Source organism: Choloepus didactylus, chromosome X, assembly GCF_015220235.1.
Source record: "Choloepus didactylus isolate mChoDid1 chromosome X, mChoDid1.pri, whole genome shotgun sequence".
NCBI classification, from domain to species: Eukaryota; Metazoa; Chordata; class Mammalia; order Pilosa; family Megalonychidae; genus Choloepus; species Choloepus didactylus.
The window spans coordinates 75619077-75632179 of NC_051334.1; the positions used below are offsets into that span (position 1 = coordinate 75619077).

At 46.2% G+C, this 13103-nt stretch overlaps 1 long non-coding RNA gene across 1 annotated transcript; it reads right to left on the minus strand.

The window, feature by feature from the left end:
* Window positions 1–433: 433 nt before the first annotated feature.
* On the minus strand, window positions 434–1620 carry LOC119522939. Its single transcript, XR_005214569.1, has 3 exons — window positions 1557–1620; window positions 1234–1279; window positions 434–474 (listed from the first exon to the last, which is right to left on the minus strand). It is a non-coding gene; the product is annotated as an uncharacterized LOC119522939 (long non-coding RNA).
* Between the last annotated feature and the right edge of the window lie 11483 nt (window positions 1621–13103).

Below are 13103 nucleotides of genomic sequence, written 5' to 3' on the forward strand. Positions count from 1 at the left end.
CACAGGGTGCTTGGTGAGACCCTGCTAGAGAAGGCAGATCACAGAATGCAAGAGGTATTCGACTATAAGATATCGCTGATACTGAGTACCCCCACACTGCCACACACACCCCAAAACATAGAGGGCTGACAACGGAATATGAGAGGAACTTTAATTTGAAACTGGTTTAATTTGAACTGGGGGTAGGGGGTGGGGTGGGGAGGAGACAAACAGAGGGAAATAGAAAACCCTGGTGGGGGTAGGAGAACAGGAGAGATCCAGGCTGGCTGCGGCTCCTGGGCTTGAAAGGTACCAGCTGCTCCTCCGGCACACGAATGCTGGGTTCAACCTGTCAAACAGAGCAGAGTCAGGGAAGAGGCACAGGCCAGGGCCAGCCCACAGCCCTCCTGAAAAGCCAAGCCTAAGGAAGGGTATGGTATGTGTAACACTCACTTCAAAGGGCCTGGAATTTGTCAATGAGGCTCTGCATGACCGCTGAAACAGAAAAAGGCATAACCAGGCACTCTGTACACAGGGAGACAGAAACCCGTCTCCATGCCCCCATGGGGAACAGCCAAACCCTGCAACCTGAAACCACCTCCAGATCTTACCCCAGCAGCCCTGGGGTGACTCACCCACCCAACACCTGAATTAAGTGTGCAAATGTTTCCTCAACAGGAACACAACATACCAGTGAATGGCAAACTTTGGTGCATTATCACAGTAATTCAGAACTTGTTAAAAACAAACAAATAAACAAAAACCATAGGACTGTACAGCACAAAAAGAGAACCCTGAGTAAACTATGGACTATGGTTAATAGTGCAATTATGATAATAATCTCTCATCAATTATAACATACATACCACACTAATACATAGTGCTAATAATAGTGATGGGTAAAAGGGAATGCTGCTTACTTTATTAAAAATTTTTTAAATTTAAAAATTTAAAATAATGTGCTCACCTCACACCAAGCAGCAGTTAAAGGGAAAATAAATGGGGTATCTCTAAATGTCCTAAGGGAAGATCTCTAGACCTTGTTCACAAAGTGTACATGTAGTTCCGACAATAAATTCCTATACACACACATACCTTCACGTAAATGCAGAGAAGGCTCCAGACCTGCTAGGTCCTCCACCCACAGGGATGTTGGTCTCTGGGAGGCCGCCTGCTCCTGCAACCCACCCCACCCCTGGGTTCCACACTAAGACACCCTGCTCGGCCCCTGCCCCAGCCAGAGGTTCGTCATACCAAGTTGATGTTTAAGGTCATCAATTTCTTTCTGTCGCAAGAGACACTAGCCCAGCAGATATCGGAGAAAGAGAAAGTATTAGTATATTCCTGCCAACTCTCTCCTCGTCCTCCCCTTTACCCCAGAGCCCTCCATACCCACATCCCAAGCCCAGTGGCTAGACTGGAATGGAATCCACGATGGAAAGGAGGTACCCCCCCTCTGTGGGGTCGGGAGAGCGGGATGGATAGTGGGGGGGGGGGCGATAAATCATTTTAATTTGGACTCAGATCCCACCTATCTAGTTTGGACTTGGGTTTCTAGGAACCAGAGAGAGCATTACCCCAGGGCAGCTCTGTGCTTCAGGTAGCTGCTGTTGCCGTTCCTGTTCTTGGGGGAACATCAAGTGGCTCCTGGTGACCTGAAAGAAAACACAAAATCCAGTTGCCAGGCTTAGGAGTGAGATGGAAAGGACTGAGTGGGGTCTAAATTGGGCCAGCACCACCCTCTGCTGGCAAGCAGCTGCCCCTGCTCTGCCCAGCACCTGCAGCCTTCCCTGGGCTTGCCCTCCCTGTTGTCCTGACTAGACCCATCAGAGACCGTGGCCCCAGGGAGTGTGGCTGTGGGTCGATGCTGGCAGAGCTGCAGCCGCAGCCGGTCCCTGGAATGAGCAGTGTGGTTGAACAGGACCTAATACAAAGGTTCTGTTCCTCTGAATGTCTACTCCTGGAGCTGGAGTTTGGGGCACTGCCATAACTCACTCCCACTGGCCAAACCCAAAGCAGAGGATGATTTGGCTTAAAGCCAGCGCTGTCTACACCCTGTTTCCTGTGGGGGAGCTAAAGGGTAGGCAGAAAGGCCTGAGAGCAGGGCTGAGGGCCCACAACTGACAGAGCCAGAGTTTTCCCTCTTCGCCTCCCCTTTTCACTCCCCACATACCAAACCCACCAGACTCACCTGAGGGTGTAGGCCCTCTGAGACTGATGCCTCCCTGGCTCAGGACCAGGGGCTGTGAGCTTCCTGGAACTTGGGAGCTCCTGGTCTTGGGGTCTCCACCGCTGAATTCCCCACGATGCATGGACAGGCAAGATAAATGTGGGTAGTCTGATGGAAGCTAAAACAAAGAGTTCTGGCTCATTTAGGGGATATGGGTGGGTGGGTATAGGTGTGGGGGTGTGCGTGCACATCCATGCCTCTAGGGGCTGGCACGAAGCAGGGAACTGGGAGGGGACTTAGAGGCTACTCTCCTTCCACAATCTCCCTCAGTTAGTCCCAGGCCAGGAGGCAGAGCTGAGCCAGGGAGAACAGGGCGGCAGTGAGAAAGCCCAGGCTCCTTCAAGAAAGACTTGGAGAATAGCTGGGAAGTGGGAATCAGGAAGCTTGCAGCCCAACCTCTAAGGCTTGGCCATCCAAATCAGCTGCCAGTGCTCCCAACTTTCACAGCCCCTCTCCAGAGAGGAGGCCAAAAACGTGTAAAGGTTGAGAACAGTGCCCAGCACATAGTCAATGCTCTCTTAGTATCTGCTCCTAGTAAAATGACCCCAGTTTGGCATTCTGATGACCCTGGGCACCCAATGACATACACTGAGTAAAGGACAGAGGGTACAAGTGTGAAGATGTGTGTGTTGAAGGTGTGGATGGGGTGAGGGAATGAAAGGAGGAGGATGGCCTACTCACTTGACCCTTTGGGACTGGCTCTCCACTTTCATCGTTATCTTCTCCAGCCACTGCCTCAGATTCCCATGTTCTGCCTGCCACAGGTTTCTTCCCAGCACTGCTGTATTTGGACTGTTTGGTTGCCGGATGGACCGAGGAATATCTCTTGGCTCTTCCAACAGATGGAAGACCAGAGATTGGGGGGAGGGTGGCTGGTGCCACGCTGCCTCCTGCCACCATCCTCCCCCATGTAAGAAAGGCCTGGTATTTTCTCTCCAGGGCACTTTTGGAGGCACCACCGCTGGATTTCTTCTCCTGGGCCACCTTCTTCTTAAGAGTGGCATGAGGCAGGCAGCCTGCAGCAGCAGCTCCCGTGTACCTGGGCTTGGTGCTTCTCTTCCCAGAGGCCACACTTTGCATTTTCTTAGAGGACAAGAGCTCAAGCTCTCCAACAGGCTGCCGATCCGTGGCCGATGTGAGCCTACGAGAAGTGGAGGCCAGGAAAGAGCCTGGCCCGAGAAAGACTTTCTCCCTGACTTGGGGATTCAGGTGTCTGGGTGTGTCTCTGGGATCCCCCTGGCTGCTGGTCTTTGCTTGGCCGTCTCCTTTGGGGTAAATATTCACCCTCATCATCTGTATCTCGCTGAACTCATCCGATGACTCGGGGTCAGAAGGAGGCCCAACCATGCCTTCCTTCGAAGGCCGCTGGAGAGCCACAGGGATATTCAACCGACCTCTAGGGCCTCTTCTAGGGTTTCCCCAGGGCCGGCCTCCGGGAGAAGCCTGCTGTAATTCCTCACAGCTAGGCGAATGTGCGCTTCTGCCACTGGGGATTTCGTCTAGGTCGGCCCAATGGCTGGACATCTGAAGGGTGCGGCTTTTCGGGGCCGGTTTTTCTCCGGACCCCTGGTGTGTCCTGGTCTGTAGGCTGCTTGGCAATGGCCGAGGCCTCCTCAGCATGGTGCGGTTGGTATTCCACAGCGTCCTCCTCCTCGTCGGCATGCGAGCCAGGTCGACCCTCCTGGCCCCACAGCTCTGCCTCTGCCGGTTCCGTCACTTCCTGCTCGGCCTGGAGCCCCTCCGGGACCGGGAGCCCGCCCTCGCCCTCACCGCTCCGCGGGGCCCGCAAACCAAAGTCTCGTCCGGGTCCCCGGCGGACGCCGCCCCGCTCCCCAAACAGACACCTCATCAGGGGAGCTCATGTTTGTAAGAAAGGGATAAGTTTAGTTTTCACATAGAGACAGCATGGAATAAGGGAAATGGAGGCAAAACCAGTTTAAACAAGCCCCAGACAAAGAGAAGAGAGAATCTGCCTGCTCCTTATATGGAAAAGTAACCATAGTTACTGGAATGTAAAGAGATATGAGGTAATATCAGAGGCGGGAACTCACAGCAAAAAAAAAAAATAAAAATTTGAGGGGGATAGGCTGATCAGTTCAAAATCTCAATAATGAGCTAGTTGGCTCTCTAGGATTGGCTGTACAAATTAAAATCTCAAAAGATGAATTAGTTAGTGTTCTCGGATAGGCTGTAACCTCTGTAGTACCCAGTCAATGGGGAAACAGGGGAGGGACTTGCGAATTAGGAGTAGGAGATTTAAAAATCGCCATTCTCTTCCTTTGGCGCGCGCCAGTCTTCCATGTGTTTGACTGGACGCCCTATCTTGCAAGATTGTAAATAAATTCTTTTCTCCTCCAAAACCGAGTGAGCGTTTATTCCCTTACAGGAACCGCTTTATTTCCGACAACTTGGGGGCTCGTCCGGGATCCGAAGCTTCGGAGGGGGACCCCTGAGGTGGACAAAGGGAAGGCGCGCCCCGCTGATTGAGCGGTCTCGGACTCCGCCATTGGGGGCCCATCTCTGGCAGCTAAAGGGCCCGAGACCAGATGCTTGGATCTGCCGGTTGTGGATGAGAAAAGGGGGAAAAGAAAAGGCCTGCCTCTGGTTAACCAGGCAACTCCGTGCACGGACCAAGGTAAGGAAAGAAATATTATATTACCTTGGTGGTTAAAGCATTCTGAGAGTCTGGGGCTGATCCTGAGGGAAAGATGCCCAAACAAGACTCAGAATGGGGACATTCTGATGAGCCTAGAGCTGATCCTAAGGGAAAGATGCTCAGGCAAGACTCAGAATGGGGAATAGAGGCAGTCAGCCGGCCGGGAATAAAGGGAAGGGGGTATCTTTAGGGTCCCCGGGAAACATTCCTCTAAATAATCCATTGGGAAACATGTTAAAACATTGGGCTAAAAGTAATTGGACCAAGGGAAAGGGTAAAAGAAAATGATCAAATATTATTGTTATGTTTAGACAAAAAAAAAAAAAAAAAAAAAGGCATTTTGCTGCCAAATATATTCTGGCCAAAATATAAGGCAGATAAGAGTTGGCTTTGTGCTGACCTCGTGTGTCATGTTAATAAAAATAAACCTTTTTCCAAGGCAGAATTGAACTGTGCCATGTGCTGGCTGCAGGGAAAAAAAGAAACTAAAACCTGGGATAAGCATTCCCCCACCTTATGGTTTCCCCTCCCCCACTGGGGCGGGAACCATTAAAGCCTGGGGTTTTGGTGGAAGCAGTCTATGCCCCCAGGCAATTGGAGAGCCAGTTAATGCTGACTGCTCCAGTAATTACAACCCACCAAAAGTTAAGAAAAGGAAAAAAAAAAAAAAAAAAAAAAAAATGGAGAGATTTCCAAAAGTTTCCGTTTCTAAAGGCTCTTAAAGAAAGGAAGGTAAGAATCATTAATAAAAAGCCTAGCAAGGCTAGCTGAATAACAATTAACTTGATTCTTAAACTCTGGTTTATGTAAATATCCCTTTCTTGGGAGAAGAAAGGGAAATAGGAAAGAGGGCGGCTATGAGAGAAAGAGAGAGACTGCATCCACCTAAAATAAAATTGGCTGTACCCATATCCCCAAAGAACGATGAAAGTTGAGGTCTGAAGTCAAGTGGTCTCAGGCTGGGAGAGTGGAGTGGCCCACATGCATGAAAAGGGTGAGTTTGCCCTGGGGGTTGAGGGTGGGCCTTCCGCCTCAATGCTCTAGAAAAGTTTTGCCGCCTCAGGACCCAGAGGGTGGAGCACATTCCCAGGGGAATGGGAAAAGCCTGGCTGCCACCCCACTGTTCAGAGAAGGCAGAGCCTTTACCCCGAAGAGGCAGAGTCTGGGTGGCACCCCGATGTTTAAGAAGGGTGGGGCCAAAAAGGTAATCTCCCCAACATCACCCCAGACTTTGAAAAGAAAAGGGCTGCCACAAAAGCCTCTAAAAAGGGTTGGACTCCCACTCCCTCAAGCCCCAAGAATACAATGTCATTCTGTTAATAACTCAGACTTTAAAAGGTCAGCTATATAAAGGAATTTTAGCCTAATATTCAGAGAAGATCCAAAAATCAATGAATAGCTGAATAAGCCATTAGAGGAAATATTCAGAGAGTCAACAAGCCAGGGAGGAAACAGACAAAAGTGAGATAGAGAAGTAATTGGAGCAGTTTAAAAAAAAAAAAAACAAAAAAAAGAGGAAGGAAATTTGTAGCATGGGGTTTGTGTGATTCTCTATTCATATACTTATGTGGGGCTAAACAGGTATTAATAAATACATTTACATATTTTAGTGTGCTGTGTAATTAAGTCTAAGGCATGTGGAAGCTACATTTAAAGTCCCTTAATGTGTGTATCAGGGTATACAGGAAGTTATATGCACATTTTTTAGGACTGTATTTGGATGCATTCTGAGAGTTAAAACTTCATGAATCTAATGGGAGTTTAAGTTGTATGTTTACACAGGAATGTGGGATAGTTGTATTTGTATGTAATAAAAGCATGTAATATAATTACGTAGGAGTCTTTCAAACTGTGAAAGTTTGTCAGTGTGTAATTTAAAACTTGGCAAAAATTTCCTGTGTACTCATCTATAGTAAACTGAAGCTATTTCTTTGTGTCTTTATAGCGTATACTAGTTTGTGTGTACTCTAAAGCTGGGCAATTGTGTGCAGTTTCACAATAGTGTGAAAAATGAAAAAAAAAAGTGAGAAAAACTGTGTAAAAGTTTTCTATGTATGTGTAACAGTAGTGTATTGGCTATACATGCTTGTAAATGGGAATGTATGTATGTTTCGTATGGTTATGAGTGTGTATATAAGTTATATGTGTCTGTATTCCAGATATATGAGACTGTGTATTCTTGTAAAAAGCAGAATAATTTTTCTGATATATTTTGGGCAAAAGCAAAAGGTCCATACTCAAAGTGCAAGTAAATGTTCCTATAAAAGGGTTTAAGGTTCACTAAAGCTGAATTAAACAAACTTAGAACAGTGAATGGTTCATATCTCTTCCCAGGTCTCCATTTGGTAATGCCAGGTTGCTATCTTAACATTAAGTCTAATAGGAATAAAGACACCACATATATTGTCAAATATTACACACCAAGGCTTGTCCTCCTCTCCCTGGAGAGTGGGTTTTTACTCATCTAACAGCAAAACTTGTGTGTATGTTCAGAGTATGCATATATGTGAATCACGTATATTCAAGCATCACTAAACTAGGTGTACTAAAAACTGAATTTTAAGTTAGCATTTAAGAGTGGTAAGCCTTTTTATGTTCATTAATCTTAGGTTATTGTAAATTATTGTTGTCCTTTAGTCTAATTGTTCTAGCCCGAAATGTTGGTAAGTTCTTGCTGCTCTTCATGCACATGACTTCAGGAGTGTCTGTACCTAAAGCAGGTATTAGCAGTTTTACACTAGGGGAGTCATTAGAGGGGTACAAGCCATGTGTGATTTAGTACTTAGGCAATTACAAGGTGTAGGCCTTTGGTTTTTGGTTTGCCTTTCCCCAGGAGGACTGGAGAGCTCCCCTCCCTAGACACAAAGGATCTTTTTCTTAAGAATTATATACTGGCCTTGTCTTCTACTTTATCATCTCTCAGGCACCGTGGACTGTTGGCTCAGACCCCGCCTCTTGAATTTGCTGCCCATCGACATCAGCCTGGCAGCTGGGTTCTGATCCAGTCGTGGAAAGAATCCAAACTTCAACCGATCTGGGAAGGACCCTATCAGGTCTTGCTGACAACTGAGACGGCAGTCCGAACGGCAGAAAGAGGCTGGACTCATTACACACGAGTGAAGGGACCGGTGCCTGAACCAGACGATAAGTATCCAGCAACTCAACCTGAATCCTGGAAAGTGACTCCTACCTCAAATCCCCTAAGGATCACTTTAAATAGGCAACAGTTAAAGGAACATATTAGAAGGGAGAAAGGGCTGAATTAAACCCTATGTTTGCATTGTAATCTGTGTATAGCTTAATGATGAAATTGCTTATGCTGATCATAATGTTCTATATTCAAGGAGTAACAGGTTCTGCTAAGCTGGTTATAAGTGTAGTCAAAGGCTTAAAGTCTCAAACTGTACAATTTGATGTTTGTCAAGTAATGAGCTGTAAAAATCTAAAACATCAGCAACAACTGAGGGAGGAATATAAGCATTTATGTAAGCAGACTGTTCAAATAGAAAGCAAGATTGTTGGGGGGCGAACATTTGAGAGTATAACTTATGAGACACCTAACCCCTGTTATTCTTGAAACACTGCTTGGTGAACCACACAGTATGAGGGATGGGTCTTACCCAGGTTGGAAGAAAAACCATTAAGGGAAACTTGGCTGAAATTTAACTCTCCAGTTCAAATTGACCCCAAGGTCATTAGAATACTTAAGGCCAAAGACTTAAAGCAAACCACAGAAATAGAGACAGGTTATGGAAATACAAATGCCTGGGTAAAATGGGTCAAATATACCATCCAGAGTCTAAACAGAAGTGACTGTTATGCTTGTGCAACCAAACAACCCACTGCTCAGATTATGCCTTTCCCCTTGGAAATGAAAAAGCATGAAAAGGAGTTTAAATGTATAACACTCCTCTTTCAAAATGCTACTCCTGGTGAAAGTTGTAGTACGTTGTCCTCCCTTTTCCCTCCAGTCCAGAAGGGAAGTGTCAAAGCCATACCAGCGTCTCACCTTGGTCCCGGAAACCACTCTGCCTGTCTCTCCAGATGGGAAGAAGGGCTCCAGGATCTTGGTACCATGGCTTTGTGTACACAGGTGTGGAATGTGAGCAAGGATAGTACTGGCAACTTCTCCAGCCTAACTATACCCCGAGCAGACCTCTGGTGGTACTGTGAGAAGGGCATCCTCTGGCCAACACTACCTGAAAGGTGGGAAGGAACCTGTGCTCTGGTTCAATTGGCTATCTCATTTACCCTGGCATTTGAAAGTAATAAAAAAGTACCAACCCAAGGCAAAGGAAAAAAAAAAAAAAATGTACAAAATGTACCCAGTTCCTTCAATAAAAAAATTGTTTGTAGATAGTATAGGGGTCCCCCGGAAAGTTCCTAATAAGTTTAAAGCTAAAAATCAAGTAGCTGCAGAATTTGAATCGTCCTTATTCTGGTGAGTCACCATCAATGAAAATGTCAATCATCAGCTAAAATTTATCAACTATACCAGGAATGTCATTAAAGAAATAGCAGAACAGTTAAATGCCACTAGCCGAATGGCATGGGAAAACAGAATGGCCCTAGACATGATGCTAGCTGAAAAAGGAGGCGTCTGTGCTATAGTTGGGGGAAATTGTCGCACATTCATCCCCAATAATACCGCACCTAATGAAACTATCACCAAAGCCCTACAAAGCTTAACAGCCTTATTTCAGAAACCAGAAAAGAATTCTAGCATTAACAACCCACTCACAGAATGGTTGAAAAATTGGTTCGAGAAATGAAAAAGAATTGCAACATCTATTTTAATTTTCCTTATCATTCCAGCCAAAATGTTTATAACAGCTGGGTGCTACATAATCCCGTGTGCTCAAAGGCTAGTTCAAAAACCCATCAAAACCACTAGAATCAAAAATAAGAAAAATCCCTATAATGAGAAATGTAAAAAAGCCCTTAACAAATTTGAGAATCTAAAATGTAAAAACTAAAAGGGTTTAAAAAAAAAAAAAAAAGAGGAGGGAATCTGTAAGAAAGGGATAAGTTTAGTTTTCACATAGAGACAGCATGGAATAAGGGAAATGGAGGCAAAACCAGTTTAAACAAGCCCCAGACAAAGAGAAGAGAGAATCTGCCTGCTCCTTATATGGAAAAGTAACCATAGTTACTGGAATGTAAAGAGATATGAGGTAATATCAGAGGCGGGAACTCACAGCAAAAAAAAAAAATAAAAATTTGAGGGGGATAGGCTGATCAGTTCAAAATCTCAATAATGAGCTAGTTGGCTCTCTAGGATTGGCTGTACAAATTAAAATCTCAAAAGATGGAATTAGTTAGTGTTCTCGGATAGGCTGTAACCTCTGTAGTACCCAGTCAATGGGGAAACAGGGGAGGGACTTGCGAATTAGGAGTAGGAGATTTAAAAATCGCCATTCTCTTCCTCTGGCGCGCGCCAGTCTTCCATGTGTTTGACTGGACGCCCTATCTTGCAAGATTGTAAATAAATTCTTTTCTCCTCCAAAACCGAGTGAGCGTTTATTCCCTTACAGGAACCGCTTTATTTCCGACAATGTTGTCAGTCGGCAGCTCTGGTCAGGGGTCGAAGGATGTCCTCGGTACACGGGAGAGGCAGGTGGGGCTGGGCAAGTTAGGCCGCTGGAGGACAGAACGCCGTTGCCACCACAACCGCAGCCTGACGAGATCACTGCAAACAACGGGAGGCCAATTCTGCGCGCCTTCGCGGTTCGGACCTTCTCATTCGTCCTCTCCCAGCCAACCAGTGCGCCCCTTGTTTGCCCGCCCCACCCCCCACTCCCAGGACGTGGCCAATAAGTATGAACGCCATTGGTTGCCTCCAAAATCCGTCGTTCGTCTGAAGTAAATCCCCTTTTCGTGGCTGTGGTCGGATCTCTTTCTGCCCGTCCTCTCCTGGGCGTGAATCTACCTTCGAGTAAGAGTGGGGTCTGTGAGCTCCTCAGTCCACTCTCTGGGAAGTGGGGAGATAACACTTGTGGGCTTGTGAAGAGGGAAGAGTGATGGATATGACGTCCCCAGGGCAGAAATTATCTGCAAACCAGTATTCCACACCGAGACACACGACCCAATAGGGAAATGGGCGAAGGGCACCAACAGTTGGTAATCAGGGATTGGGGTACCTTTTTTGTAAAGAGTCAGATATGAAATGATTTAGGTTTACGTACGGTCTCCGTTGCAACTGCTCAACTCTGCCGTGTTGCAAAAAGCAGCCATGGAGGATGGCCTGGATGTTTACCAGTGCAATGTTATTGCCAGGAGGTTTTGGCAGATAGGGCAGAGTTTGTCCCATGCACACCCCCTCCTCCCCCCGAGGTGATTCATAGAGGGAGTCCCTGTCAGCAATGGACGTCCCAAAAGATGCTCGCCAACCCTGATCATGGAGACGGAACTTGAAACCACAAGTCTGTTTTTGCACACCACGTTTGCAACAGTTCAGGAGCTCAACAATTCCAAGAGTTGCAGAGTTTATGAGGAAACCAGTGCTTTTGCATTACTTGTGGACTGGATATGGATGGGCAAAGGATATAAATCAGCCTTAAGTAAGTGAGAGTCTTTGCTCTTGCACCTCTGTACGGGCCTCCGTGACCTCTTTGTGCTTGTGCCCTTTGGGACAGTTGTTTTTCACTGATTTCAAAGGCTAACTCCCTTCAATTGGACAGTTAATTTAGTCTGTGTGGCTGTTTGGTGACCCTATGGTGTGAATATTTTCTTTTCAGCATTCTGTGAGGCAAAAATCTTCACACTTTGGGCCCACTCCCACAAGTGTTATCTCCCCACTTCCCAGAACTCCTTGTCTTTGATCATCAGTCTTTTTCCTTCCAGCTCCCTGACCACACGGCCAGGCTGTTGTCTACTGCCCAGAAAACTGTATATATTATCACTGTGGGCCACGTTCCCTTCCACACAAAATGGATCACCAGGTACACTGGTCCAATCTCTGCCCGCTGGGAAGATTTTTCTCTGTGCACAGTCTTTTTTTTTTTAATTAGAAACATTTATTATTATATTTTAAATAACAGTAATAAACTCATTACATGTAAACATAAGTAATGTATTTTTTAAAAAATAGCAGTATTTTCCCAATCAAAATTAGTGAGAGGAGTGGCATTGTTTTACATTTTTGCAAATCTCATTAAGTGTCTGACTTAATACAAGATAGGTGAATTCAGGCCCAAAATCACCCTCTTTGGGATAATTCCAGGTACTTGGCTGGTTTCCATTCAGCCTCCACCCACGGTTTGGCCCTGTGGTCCTTCTCTCCAGCCTCAAAGGTGAAGGGATGTTCAGACAGTCATGATCACTTGAGTGACAGACAGAAGAAGTAGGGCTGAGTGAGTGGTGGCACGCATGCAGACCCAGCAAAAGCAACATTCAGCTGAGTCCTAATCACTCATCTGAGCCCTACTCGAGTCAGGTACTTCCAGAGCTGAACCATGAGGGAATTTCCCATGCGGAAGCTGGAATTTGGGGAGACCTGGGGAAGCAGTCAGAAAGGGAGGAGTTGGCCCTGTGACTGGTTAATGTTCAAAAAAGAAAAAGAACAAAAAATGACTGTAGTTTAAACACTCCCAATGAGGCAGGGATCCCACTGTCCTATAGCAAAGCATATATGTAGAGTTTAATCCCTTTTCCAATTGTGTGCACTGTCTTTCAAGGCCACCCCTGAATGCGGCAGAAATTAGACTGCCATCCAGTTTTGGCATGCATCCAAAAATGAGCTGACCTGTTCAAAACCAGTCTCAGACTGGCCATATAGGACCTCTCATTTGTCCTAGGGGCGAGCTAGGTTAGGGGCCCTGGTGAAACCACAGCAGGTGTCATGGACATTTGTGTTTCCTGCTCATGCAGCTTATTTGGGTTACTTTGAGTTACTTACTTTGGGTCTTGCTCGAGTCTGATGCCCCATGTACCATTTCCATCTTACAATGGACAGCTGCTGGGCTTATCTGACTTTGTGACTTGTAATAGGCAGTTCTAATTTATGGTCCCTTGCCCCATGGTAAGTGCTCTGCTTCACCAGGGCCCAGTAATTCACCAGTAACTTTTTCTCAAAGTTTTCCACTGTAGATCACATTGGCTTGGTCAGAATCATGGTTATGATTTACCCACTTGGGCTTGCTATGAATGGCATCCAATACCTTTTCCCACCCCTGACACCTCCAACATTGTAGGGTCTGCTGGATCTTATGAACTGCAGCTTGGACTTGCTGCAGAACC